This window comes from Herpailurus yagouaroundi, unplaced genomic scaffold (genome assembly GCF_014898765.1).
Source record: "Herpailurus yagouaroundi ecotype Mexico unplaced genomic scaffold, PumYag 164, whole genome shotgun sequence".
In the NCBI taxonomy this organism is placed as follows: domain Eukaryota; kingdom Metazoa; phylum Chordata; class Mammalia; order Carnivora; family Felidae; genus Herpailurus; species Herpailurus yagouaroundi.
Genome location: NW_024412405.1, coordinates 11,965,474 through 11,978,464, shown reverse-complemented (window position 1 = coordinate 11,978,464; position 12,991 = coordinate 11,965,474). Strand labels below are relative to the sequence as shown.

The 12,991-nt window shown below is 41.5% G+C and overlaps 1 protein-coding gene and 1 non-coding gene across 10 annotated transcripts in view; both read left to right on the top strand.

Moving 5' to 3' along the window:
- CLYBL (citramalyl-CoA lyase) overlaps positions 1–12,991 on the top strand; it is a 277,204-nt gene that overhangs the window by 201,668 nt on the left and 62,545 nt on the right. The window lies entirely within an intron of this gene.
- On the top strand, positions 6,497–6,602 carry LOC121037988 (U6 spliceosomal RNA). The gene has a single exon (XR_005794094.1). It is a non-coding gene; the product is annotated as a U6 spliceosomal RNA (small nuclear RNA).

Genomic DNA, 12,991 nt, shown 5'->3' with positions numbered 1-12,991 from the left:
TGCAATTCTTGATCTCGGGGTTGTAGTTTCAAGCCCCATGATGGGTGTAGAGATTACTTAAAAACAAATAAATAAACTTAAAAATAAAGAACTGGAAGCCTTTTGGTGTTCACCCATCTGAAGATATTCATGCAAGTGTATTAAGGCATGTAATGATTAAAATAATATACCTCAGTTACCATAATGGAGTGAACTGTGCCTTCTCAAAAGCTACATCCATATCCTAATCCCCAGAACCCATAAATGGAACCTTATTTGGGAAAAGAGTCCTTAAGATGTAGTTAGGTTATTGAGATAAGATCCTCCTTGATCATCCAATGTCAAGAGTCCTTTCAAGTGACACACAGAGAAGGCCACGTGGAGAGAGAGGCAGAGATGCAGCGACACACAGTGCAGCCAGCACAAGCTGGGAGCCGCCAGGAAGATTCTCCAGGGAGGGAAACTGTCCTGTTGACACCTCCAGTTCAAATATCTGCTTTCAGAGCTATGAGAGGGTAAACTCCTGTTGTTGGAAGCGACCAGAGTTTGTGGTAATTGGTTATGGCAGCCTTAGGAAACTAATACACTTCAGATGAGTATATTTCAAAGGATGGACATCATTAATTGGGAACTCTAATATCTCTTCTCCTATTAAATTCATAGTAGGTCTTACTGATAATAAAAAACAAAGAACACTGACTTACAACTTATTAGGGGCGCCTGGATGGCTCAGTTGGTTGAGCGTCCTGCTCTTGACTTTGGCTCGGGTCATGATCTCACAGTTGGTGGGTTTGAGCCCCACCTCAGGCTCTGCACTGACAGCGTGGAGCCTGCTTGGGATTCTCTCACTCTCCTCTTTCTCTGCCTCTCCCCTGCTCATGATGTGCTCTCTCTCTCTCAAAGTAAATAATTTGGTTCAAAAAGTTGCTGTCTCAAGACATAAATAAATACACATCAGAAAACAGTACAATTAAGACAGTAGATTAGGGTAATATATCAAACATTTTTAGCTGATTGAAAACAAAGCTGTAAGAACTGACTTGACAAAAAAAAACCCTATTAATAATATTACTAATTAGGAATATTAGATCTCTTTTGAGATAAACATTTTTGCTCACATAATAGCTGTCCATAAATTCCACCTTCTGGATGATCCACAGTTTTCTTAAGCTTTTTAAAAAATATTTTTAGTTTTGGAGCACCTGGGTGGCTCAGTTGGTTAAGTGGCCGACTTTGACTCAGGGCCTGATCTTGAAGTTTGTGGGTTCGAGCCCCACGTTGGACTCTGTGCTGACAGCTCAGAGCCTGGAGCCTGCTTCAGATTCTGTATCTCCCCCTCTCTCTGCCCCTCCTTCACTCCTGCTCTCTCTCTCTCTCTCTCAAAAGTAAAAATATTTTAATGTTTATTTATTTTTGAGAAAGTGTGAGTGGGGGAGGGGCAGAGAGATGGGTACAGAAGATCTTAAATGGGCTCTGTGCTGACAACAGACTGCCCTATGCAGAGCTTGAACTCACAAGCTGTGAGAGCATGACCTGAGCTAAAATCAAGAGTCAGACGCTTAACCAACTGAGCCACCCAGGCGCCCCTTAAGATTTTTTGTAGAAAGAAACACCCCATTATCAGATAAAGGGGCTTCATTTTGATATTCCTCCATCCTGGAGAAACCTGTTTCTGTGTCAGACACATACTCTTCAATAACCTCTCCATTTTAAACTGTTCCAGGCTCATAGAGTAATAGTACTAATAAAATTCTGTTTTATTTTACATTTATCAAATAGTCACCTATCTGGTCTTTTAGCCAGAATTCATTGGCCTTTTCTCAACAGCTATGTCCCAATACATGTTTTAACAACTATTCTCCAACATAGACTTCATTTCAAATTTAGAATATGATGTTAATCAGTTTACCAGTTCACAATTGAGGATGAACAGTTTATAGTGTTTGTGACAATATTGGATTTATTACCAAATGAGTGATTTTTTTAATAACAGCATATTGGTTTTTGCTTGTTTTTCACAATCCAGTTCAGTATCTGAGCAGCTCTGCTTGATGATTCACTTCTGTTAGAAAAACGAGGAAAACATTCACCTTGTACTGGGTGTACTACCTATTTCTCCTTTCACATATTAAGATGATCTCTTGAAAGAACTTTAGACTCCACCGTTACCTTCAATTTCCTTTTCTTCTTATTTAAATACTTATTAAATACCTATACATGCTATCTAGGTAAAAGAAACCAACATTTGGAAGGGCCATTTCAGTAGATGGTAGTAAGGACTGACTTAGCTTAGGTGTGAGCCAGTATGTTCGGATTTATATAAAAACCAAGAGGGGCACCTGGGTGGCTCAGTCAGTTAAGTGTCTGACTTCAGCTCAGGTCATGATATCACATCTCATGAGTTCAAGTCCCGCGTCAGGCTTTTGCTGACAGCTCAGAGCCTGGAGCCTGCTTCAGATTCTGTGTCTTTCCCTCTCTCTAGACACCTCCCCCACTCACACCCTGTCTCTCTCTCTCTCCTCCAAAAACAAACATTTAAAAAAAAAAAAACTGAGAAATATCCTGGAAAGGAAGTTTATTGTCAGACAGAATTCTCCAGTCCTGAAGTTACCTTCTGAGGGGAACCCAAGACTCATCCCTTAAGTGGATAGAGCAAGGTGGCTGTTTACTCCTTATCACAATGAAAATTAGGAGTGTAATTATAGAAAGAAAGCAGAATACCAACAATGGCTCCATTTGATCACCAGTGGAGGTCAAGTAAATGTGAGATATGTTACCAAATCTATCAAAGAAAAGAGCTATGAGAGGGAAATTAAAAAATGAAAGAATTTCATTAAACAGTTTACATTTCTTTACTCCACCAGCGCCTATAGTTTAAAGGGAAAGGATTAAATAAGCCCCCAATGTTACATTGCATTAGAATCTTTGAGCTTCTGGGATGCCTGGGTGGCCCAGTCAGTTGAGCGTCTGACTTTGGCTCAGGTCATGATCTCATGGTTCATGGGTTCAAGCCCCATGTTAGGCTCTGTGCAGACAGCTCTAGAGCCTGGAGCCTGCTTGGGATTCTGTGTCTCCCTCTTCTGCCCCTCCCCTGCTCGTGTGCTCTCTCTCTCTCTCTCTCTCTTTCTCTCTCTCAAAAATAAACATTAATTTAAAAAAATTTTAGGCTCTTTGAGCTGCTACCGTAGCTACAAAATGGTCAGTCCAACTCCACAGTTCAGTATTAGAAAGTCAGTATGATCTTTCACTAAACTGTGTCCTCAGATCAGCATTTATCAAAAAAAAAGGAAGTGTTTTTAATTTTCCTCGTGCTCTTTGTTCAGTTGTTTCAGAATTTTGATGGTCAAGAGGCATTATCTATTGAAATCCTAAACAAACACATCTAAAATCAAATTAATCATCTATACACTCTCTCTCTCTCTCTCTCTCTCTCTCTCTCTCTCTCTCTCTCTCTCTTTCTCTCTCTCTCTCCAAAATTCCACCTGTCGTTTCTGCTGGGTCTCCTCCCTCCATCTTTGGAACATGCCTCCCAACTCAACACACACACACAGAGCAATGAGAAAGGAATTTTCCAGTACCGGGAGAAGGACAGCCAGTCAATGCCCAGGGCTTAGAGGCTGGGAAGCCGGACTTTGTAGCAGAGCCTGTCTTTATTGTTATATCTTCCCAGACAGTCTGCCAGCTGCATGTGCAGGTGATTATTCTCCTGTGTAAACGTATAGGCTCAGCTACTGTAACAAAAAGACCCAAAGCTGCAGTGGCTCAAACCAAAAGAAGTTTATTTCTCTCTCACCTAACTGTTCAGAGGCAGGCAAGTGGTCCCGGTGGGTGGGCAGCCCTCTTCCTCCAGGCCATTGAGAGACCAACTTGCTTCTGCCTTGTTGCTATGACACCTTAATCTATGAGGCTGAGACTCACTCCATACTGTGTTTGAGTTCCAGCCTATGAGATGGGAGAAGAGAAAGTAGAGGGCAGATGGCTTCCTTAAGGGATTAAACATTACACGCACCACTTCTGTTCCATTCACATTCTAGCTGTACGTGGGGCTGGGACATGCAGGATTTAAGACATAAAACTCAAAGGAAGAGGCAAGAATGGAAGCTGGGGCCAGGAGCAGTCTCTGCTACATCTGTACAGCCACCATGTGATGTCTGCCCTGTTGTGTGTATGTGTCACCTTGTGTTGCAATTTTTCATATTCTGTTTTATTGCATTTTTTTTTTTTTTTACTTAAGTCATGTCTATACCCAGTGTGGGGCTCAGACTCATAATCCTGAGATCAAGAGTTGCATGCTCTTCCAGCTGAGCTAGCCAGGTACCCCGAGAAGGGTGCATTTTAAAATACTTTTAGTTGTGGTAAAAAAAAAAATCACATAAAATATACCATTGTAGCCATTTAAAGTGTACAGCTCAGTAGTATTAAGTATATACATATGGTTGTACAACCAATCTCCAGAATGTTTCATCTTGCAAAACTAGTTTTAAGTCCTCAAAATCCCAGTGCTTTAATATCCATTAATGCTTCTTTAATCTAGTTTATAGATGGTAGGCATTATCTGTTCTTTGATTATGCATAATTATATATTAGAAGTATGTGTAAAGGCTCATAATAAATTTCAGCTAACTTTTTAAAAACTTACCGTTCTGTACAAAATGACAAAGATTAAAATCTTACATATTTAAAACTACAGAATACTTAAAATATTAGATATTTTTCATTTTTCTACCATAAAATACATACTAAGCTGAGATGTTAATTGAGCAGTATGTTTTTACTTCTACCCAAAAAGAAGTAATAAAGGTGTGTATTTCTATTATTTGAAAGAGGGGGTTCTCTTGAGGCAATTGACCAGAGGAGAGTTATGCAGAGAATGCTGAATGTCAAAGCCAGAAAGAAACTCAGAACCCATCTTGTCAGTTTAGAAACTGAGGCCCCATACACCTCCCACTTTTATCTCAGGAATGCCTCCATCTGTGGTGTATTTTCCATGGCAGATAAAAATGAGTTGCCAAAAGAATAATTCTGAATATATATAATGTTATTTAGCTTTGGGAGAAAGTAAAGACTGACCTTTATGAGATGTGGTAATTTTTCCCATATTATTATAAGTTACTAAACATATAACATTTTTTTAATGTTTATTTTTTAGAGAGAGCATGTGTGTGTGTGTGCATAAGTGGGGGGAGGGGCAGAGAGCAAGAGAGACACAGAATTCAAAGCAGGCTCCAGGCTCTGAGCTGTCAGCATAGAGTCTGACATGGGGCTCAAACTCAAGAACAGTGAGATCATACCCTGAGCTGAAGTCGGCCACTTAATCGACTGAGCCACCTGGGTGCCCCTAAACATATAACATTCTTCAAACCCCTTTGAAAAACTGAAAAATTGGTATTCACGATGGCTGGATTTAAGAACACTACAATGTAAGCCATATTGTTAAGCAAATGGGTGAATATAAAGTTAGTGTAACATCCTAGCAAACCAACACTTTTTACCAACCTTCTTAGGAGTTAAATGTTTGGCCAGCCAGCCAGATGTCATACCCTCACAGGCTGAGCATATCATCCAGATGAAGAGCAGTGGGACCCCTATTTCGAGTTTAGAAAGAACGTTTGCCAAATCTGTCCAGAGGAGGGCAACTCAGCAGTGAGAGGAAGTTGAATCTGTATCATAGGCTTTCAGAGAGACAGCTATTAGAACTAGGAGTGTTAGAAGACCAAGCACTTAGGAAATACAGTAACCATCCTGAGACATTTATAGGACTGCCCCATGGCCATGCTTACACAAAAGCAGGGAAGTCACTTGCCAAGAGGATAGAAGGACATACTGCCCTGGACAGAGCTTCTTGGGGGTAACTTTGAAGACCCCTCCCAACTCTTTTTTTTTTTTTTAACATTTTATTTATTTTTACGAGACAGAGAGAGACAGTGTGAGCCAGGGAGGGGCACAGAGAGAGGGAGACAGACCCCTCCCAACTCTAAGACTGATTCTCTGTGATTCTTACTCTAGGACCTCAGTTACTGATCATGTTTACAAAATAGAAGAAAGAATCTGTCATACTTAAGAATGTGGCACGTGCTTCTTACTGCAAGAACCTAACAGACATGGAAAAAAACAGCGTTGGTGTGTGTGTATGTGAGAGAGAGAGAGAGAGATGGGGAGAGAGAGAGCATATGCAGGGCAAGCAGATTTCCCCATCTGACTCTCTAGGTAATCTTCCCAGATAGGGCAGCTGTTCTGTGCCCATCCTACCCTAGGAACTCTGAGGGCTTCAACTCATGGTTGGACTTGAATGAGTTTATCTCCTCTACCTGGTTATGGAGACAAGGCTAATATGCCTAAGATGACAGAGAAACTAGGGGACATTCTGGAGCTCTTTTTCCTCACAGTCTTCATTCTTTCATTTTCCTCCCTATCCCTTGCTCTCCTTTCTTTAAAATTAAAAAAAAAAAATTAACTCACTATCTGTATGTCACTGCCTTAATCACAACCACTTCCATTCAAAAATGCACACAACCTGGTGTTCGCTTCAGCAGCACATATACTAAAATTGGAACGATACAGAGAAGACTAGCAAGTCCCTGTATAAGGATGACACACAGATGTGTGAAGCACTCCCTATTTTTATGTCCTCAGTCCTGTCATGCCTCCGGAGCTGAAGGTCCACTCCAGTTCCTCCCATCAAGGGTGGGTGCCTCATGGCTACAAGGTTTCTCCTTCCTCTATGGTACTCTCTATACTTTTCCCCTCCTCCCAATCAAAGCTCTGGCATGGGAACAAAAAAATGCATACAACCCGAAAAAAGATCAAAACCTCTCGCTCCATCCTGCCTTCTTAGGCAAACAGCACCAAAGTAGCATTTGTTGCCAAAATACATTAAATGTGGCTTGAGAAATCAGCTTATACACAGTCCAAATTTAAATCTTTAAAATCATCCTCTTCCCTAGACCAAAACAGCAACAGATGGGTAAAGGAAGAAACGGAATGTGGTCACATTTTATACCAGCAGTATAGACCTTTTCAGATTGCAGTAAGTCATTTGCCATCCACAACCTATGGTCTTCCATTCCTGCTGAGGCACGGATTCAAGATTCTGGGTTTGGGGTTTCTGAGTTGGAACAAAAACATTTAGCAGGTGGCTGTATATTTATTTTTTTTAAATCAGGCAGTGGTGAGTCTGGTACCCTGAAGACCACAGCACCCATAGGCAAGTAGACTCTAGATATTTAATATCTGATTTCATTCAAAATGAAAGTTCTAAGATTGGACAGGTGGACAGGCTGGCTCCCACTATCTGTGAGTAAATTTGGCCCCTTCGGGGATTCTCCTTAATGCCAGGAGACCAGCTCCCTGTGTTTTCTTTTCAGTTTGGCATTGCGGAATATAAGAACCACGAGACACACTCCCTGTTACCATTTGGGTATAGTCCTGGTATGAGGACACTGGGTTATCGAAAACAGGTCAAGCTAGTATGAGCTCAGAACCAACCCCAAGTGAGTGGGCACCAGGAAATGGGAGTTTAAATTTGAATGGTCCTTTTTTAAAAAGTAGGTTTTGTATACACATTAAAATGAGCATGTATTTTTTTTTTAAATCTAACCTTTATTAACCATTTATATTACACCATTTTGAATCCTCACCAATCCCTGAGTCGGACATTATTATCATCCCCATTTTTCAGATGAGGAAACCGAGGCACAGTGAGGAACTGCCCGGTCTCTTACAGAGCCAGTTATTGGCACAGTTGGAACATAGACTTGCTGGATCCAGAGCTGGTTTAAAGGGTGACCGTGAGAGTTGGAATTTCATGGCCAGTCCTTTGGAGCCTAAATGAGCGTGTAATTTGACCTAGCGTTTGCACTTCTAGGATGTATCCTAAGGGAATGTTCAGACAAGTGCTCTGAAATGAATGTTCTGGGATATTCGTTACAGCTTTGTGTGTAATCTTTTCAGTATCAGGGCAAATGTCACCTCCTCAAAGAAGCTGTCCTACTCAAGTACCAATGCCCCCTAGCATGCTATCCTGGTACTAAATTCTGTCCTCTTGATAGCTCTTTCCACAGCCTGCAATTGTTTATTGGTTTACTCATTTATTAGTTGCTTTCCTAACTGGAATGTAAGTTCCATGTAGGCAGGGACCTGTTATCTCCATTACCTAAAATAGTACCTGGCACATAAACAGTATTCAGTAAATATGTGTTGGAAAAAATGAAAGAATTAATAGCAAAACATTGGGGAAATTTAAACTCTGAGCCATTAGGAGATTGATTAGGTAAATTATGGTATATCTATGCATAGAATACTGTGCAGTCATAACAAATGATTGTGGAAATTTTCTCCTTCATAGAGATGTACTCTGCCTATTGTTGGGTGAAAAAAGCAGGGGAAGCATGTGTATTATGATCCCTGTACTGGTCAGGGCTCCTGGTAGCCAACCGCAGAATCTACTCTATTAAGTTAGAGCAGAAAACAAAATAGTTTATTATAGGCTACTAGGTAAGTCACAGACCCTATGCGATGCAAGGAGGGATTCCACAGACAGGGCCCAGGATTGGGACCATGACACTTGAGTTCTGCATCACCTCCACTGCTGACTCTCTGTGCAGTCTCTGAAAAAGTTAACTCTTGTAACCTCCATGTTCTTCAGGCAAACATGGATAATAAAACCTGCCCTGTCTACCCCTCAGGACTGCTGTGAGAGCAGATGAGATGCAGGCCCTTTGAAAAGTTAAAAAATGTACTCCATCAGGTGGAGCTGGCTGGCTCAGTTAAGAGCATGTGACTCTTGACTTCGGGGTCATGAGTTTGAGCCCCACGTTGGGAATGGAGATTGTTTTTTTAAATAGATAAATAAATGGAAAAAACCAATAGGGTATATAAAAAAAAAGAAAAGTTAAAAAAAAAAAGAACTGTGTAACATTTACATCACTATTCCAAAAGACAAGAAATAACAAGTGTTGGCAAAGATGTGGAGAAAGAAACTCTTATGCACTGTTGGTGGGAATGTAAATTGGTACAGCCACTGTGGAAACCAGTAAAGAGGGTCCTCAAAAAAATTAAAAATAGAAATACCATATAATCCAATAATTCCATTAATAAATTTGGGTATTTACCCAAAGAAAACAAAAACACTAATTTGAAAAGATACATACATTTCTGTTTATTGCAGCATTATTTACAATATAGAAACATGGAAACAACCTAAGTGTCCATTGATAGATGAATGGATAAAGAAGATAAGTGTGTGCATATGTGTGTGTATACACACACACACACACACACACACACACACACACATACAATTGAATATTACACAGCCATAAAAAAGATGAGATCATGACATTTGTGACATGGATGGCCCCAGATGGTATTATGTGCTAAGTTAAATAAGTCAGACTGAGAAAGATAAATACCATATGACTTCACACATATGTGGAATCTGAAAAAAAATGAATAAACAAAAAGCAGAATCAGACCTATAAATAGAACAAACTGATGGTTGCCAGAGGGAAGAGGAGTTGGGGATGGGCAAAATGGGTAAAGGGGAGTGGGAGATACAGGCTTCCAGTTCTGGAACAAATAAGTCACAGGAATAAAAGGCATAGCACAAGAAATACGGTCAATGATATTGTAATCGTGTTGTATGGGTGACAGGTGGCAGCCACACTTGTGGTGATAATGTATAGAGAAGCTGAATCACTATGTTGTACACCTGAAACTAATGTAGCATTACGTGTCAACTATGCTAAAATCTGAAGAAAAAAAGTTTACATCCTTGCTATCCAGTGATTCTGAATGTGTGAACATACATACTTCCTTCCAAAGCCATATTAGTCAGCACTGGGATGCCACTGGTCCTCTCCACTTACCAACGGCACATCACTCTAAGCATTAAATTGCACATGGCAGTGGTCTGGACAAGAAGTCTGGTAATTTTGGCAGTTGTTTTTGCTAAGCTTGTCCTAAAATCACTTTCCACGTGCCTTCAGCCACTCTCCCCGTGGGCTGACCTCCGCTTCAGGCCTGTCCTTTTCTCAAGGCTCACTAAGCTTGCCATCTGCAGGGAGCATGCAGTTCTCATCTCTGAGATCTGCACTGTCTAGCATCACAGCTCAGTCTTCCCTAAGCAGCATCCCAAGGGCTAACCTCTGGAGCACTGGTGTTCAAAGTCACTGTCAACCAACACTTCATGCATGATTTGGGCAACTGACTAAGTATATATTGAAGGCTGGATTCAATAAGTTTTTTAATTTCCTTATTCCATTTTTTGCATATTTTTATATTTTAAAAAATGGTTCTCATTGCCCCCCTATTGTGTGGGAAAAACAGTATTGTGATATAACAGGGCATTTCAACAAGGTACTAACATTGTTAAGAAGGACTTTGATGCTCCTGAAACCAGGCATGTGTTGCAAGGTGGGATGATGTTCTCAGTTCCTGTATGTACGTCCAGAAGCTTTTCCTGGCAGAGCTTTTAGCCCCTGAGACTTTCATCTTCATCTAGCACGAAGGATACAATTTGATCCTGACGCATGGAGTATAGAAGCTGCAGAACGTCCACACAATCTGTTATGCTAAATCACACCTGGTGTCTGCACAGAGAAGGCTCTGGCAAGCTTCCTCGCCGCTGGGACCGAGGCCTCTGACTCTGACGCCAAAACATGGCAGTGTTGCAAGGAGCCTTCTGAGAGCCTGGCTCTCCGGCATGGTAAATTAACCTGCTTGTTCTCACGTTAAATACTTTATGAAAATTTACTGGGCGATAAAAGAGGGAAGAAAACCCAAGTGGCTCCACACTGAGCCTGCCTGGCACCAGTGAAGGAATGAAGCTGCTGAGAAACTCCACGTGAAGAGCTGGCAAGAAGCAAGGTGGACAACACAATGAAAATGAAGTGTGGTGTGGGCCGCTGCATTGTTTTAGTAGTATTTTCTCAAGGAAGACATTGAATCGTAGGAGAGCTGGTGTTGGTACGCTAGGTAAGAGGACCCTGGGCTCTGCCACTTTCTCCTTGGGACCCATTTTCAGAGGAATTATGGCATGCCCCCATAGACCGCAAAGAGAAACCTCCTCCTGTGTGGCTCTGTCCTTGAGAAGGGCCCTTTGCTGTAACCAAACCATGTTCTCAAAGGGCAGAATGTGCCTGTTTAAAAATAAAATGTTCTAATGGCCATTATCGTCCTCCATTCTTCAATTTTCCACATTAGATTCTTCTTCTCTTTTCCTTGTTGATTTTAGAACAAAAATAAGATGATGAAGAGTAGAATGGAGAAGTTCTATTCCCTAGAATACCTAAAAATTTGGGGGCATGTGGCTGGCTCGGTTGGTGGAGCATATCACTCTTGAACTCGGGGTTGTGAGTTCGAGCCCTACATTGGGTGTAGAGATTACTTAAAAATAAATCTAAGGGGTGGCTGGGTGGCTCAGTCAGTTAAGTGTCTGACTCTTGATTTTGGCTCAGGTCACCATCTCGTGGTTCTTGGGTTCAGGCCTCATGTTGGGCTCTGCGCTGACAGCATGGAGTCTGCTTCAGATCCTCTGTCTCCCTGTCTCCCCGGGCCCCCCCCCCCCCCCGCTCGTTCATTCTCTCCCTCTCTCTCAAAATAAATAACATTTAAATAAATAAATCTTAAAAATAATAATATTAAAATAAAATACCTGTAAATTTGCCACCTAAAAGAAACAAAGCCTTTTTAACTATCACTTTCTTTGGGAAACAATTAGGAAGCAAGACAAACAACAACAATGAACCATGAAAATGAAATGATTAGTTACTATAAAATGAAGTGTGACTGTGTATTTGAAGAACAGAAATCAAAATCCACAAAGATGGAACAAGCTGATAATACTAGGCAGGGGATTTTAAAATTCCTTTTCATTTTAAAGCCACACCAACATTAAAAGGAGTTTGTGAGAATAATGGTCCGGTTTAGCATGCGGCAAGAAATATTTCCTTGTGTTTGATTTCTGCCATCACAGAGCTTATCTAGTTACCTGATTTCTTCATTCATGGCTGCCAGGAAGACTAATTAACACTACGGAAGCTAAAGAATCCTGTTTGCTCTGCCACAGAGTAAAGCTTCTTTCCCCCAAAATGTGAAGCCAAGGCCTTGCACCTGCTGAAATTCCCGTTAGTTTGGTTTGTTGAATTGCAAGGCTGTTTGTGCCTTATCATTAGACATTCATACTCTATCTGTAAGCTTTTATAACCTCCTACTTATGGAGACAAGATTCTTTGTGTCAGCACCTTAGAGAAGTGTTGCTGAAGCAGTTGGCACGCAGACAGGAATTTCCCAGCAGCACCGTCGGCATGGCGGAGCTCCTGTACAACCTACCTTAGTGCAGCCTCGCAGACAAGTGGGCTGCATTCACCTCCAAAATTGGTGATGGGCAGGAAAACAGATGTTTTCCCACATAGAAGTGAAGCTTTCACTTTTTAAGAAAATTGATTCTTAATACTTAGAGGACAGTTTGGATTAGTTATACTAGAAGTGTATCTCACGTGGGCTTGTAACCTGAAGGAAGTCATCAGCCAAAACAGTTGTGAGCATCACAGTAAAACTGCTCCAGCCTGGACAGGTGACATGGCTGTTACCTGATGTATCTGAAACCCTGGCAGGGCCGCCTCATTACATCATGAACCAATCACTCTTGACTTACCCTTAAAAAAGAATGAAAGGCCCGCAGACCCTGCCCCAGGTGGGTGGGTGGTCGGTCCATGGCACCTGTGGCAAATGGCAGTGTTTTCGTCCTTATAATGCAGAAAGGTAGGTGCAGAGTCCTTTGATGACACTGTTCCCTTTCGCTTGTTTGCTTTCATTCTCCCATGCAGACTGCAACCCAGCAGGAGGGCTTTTAAACCCAAACAGTTAATTACCTTCTCTAACCCAGAGAAGTGGGGAAACACAAATCCAGCAAGTTGAGAGGGAGAGGGCAGCTTTGCTTGGGGCTGTGTTTTACACCAGGTGGGAAGGGAGCCACCTTCGCCATCCACAGGGCAGAGGGAGACCAATTAGA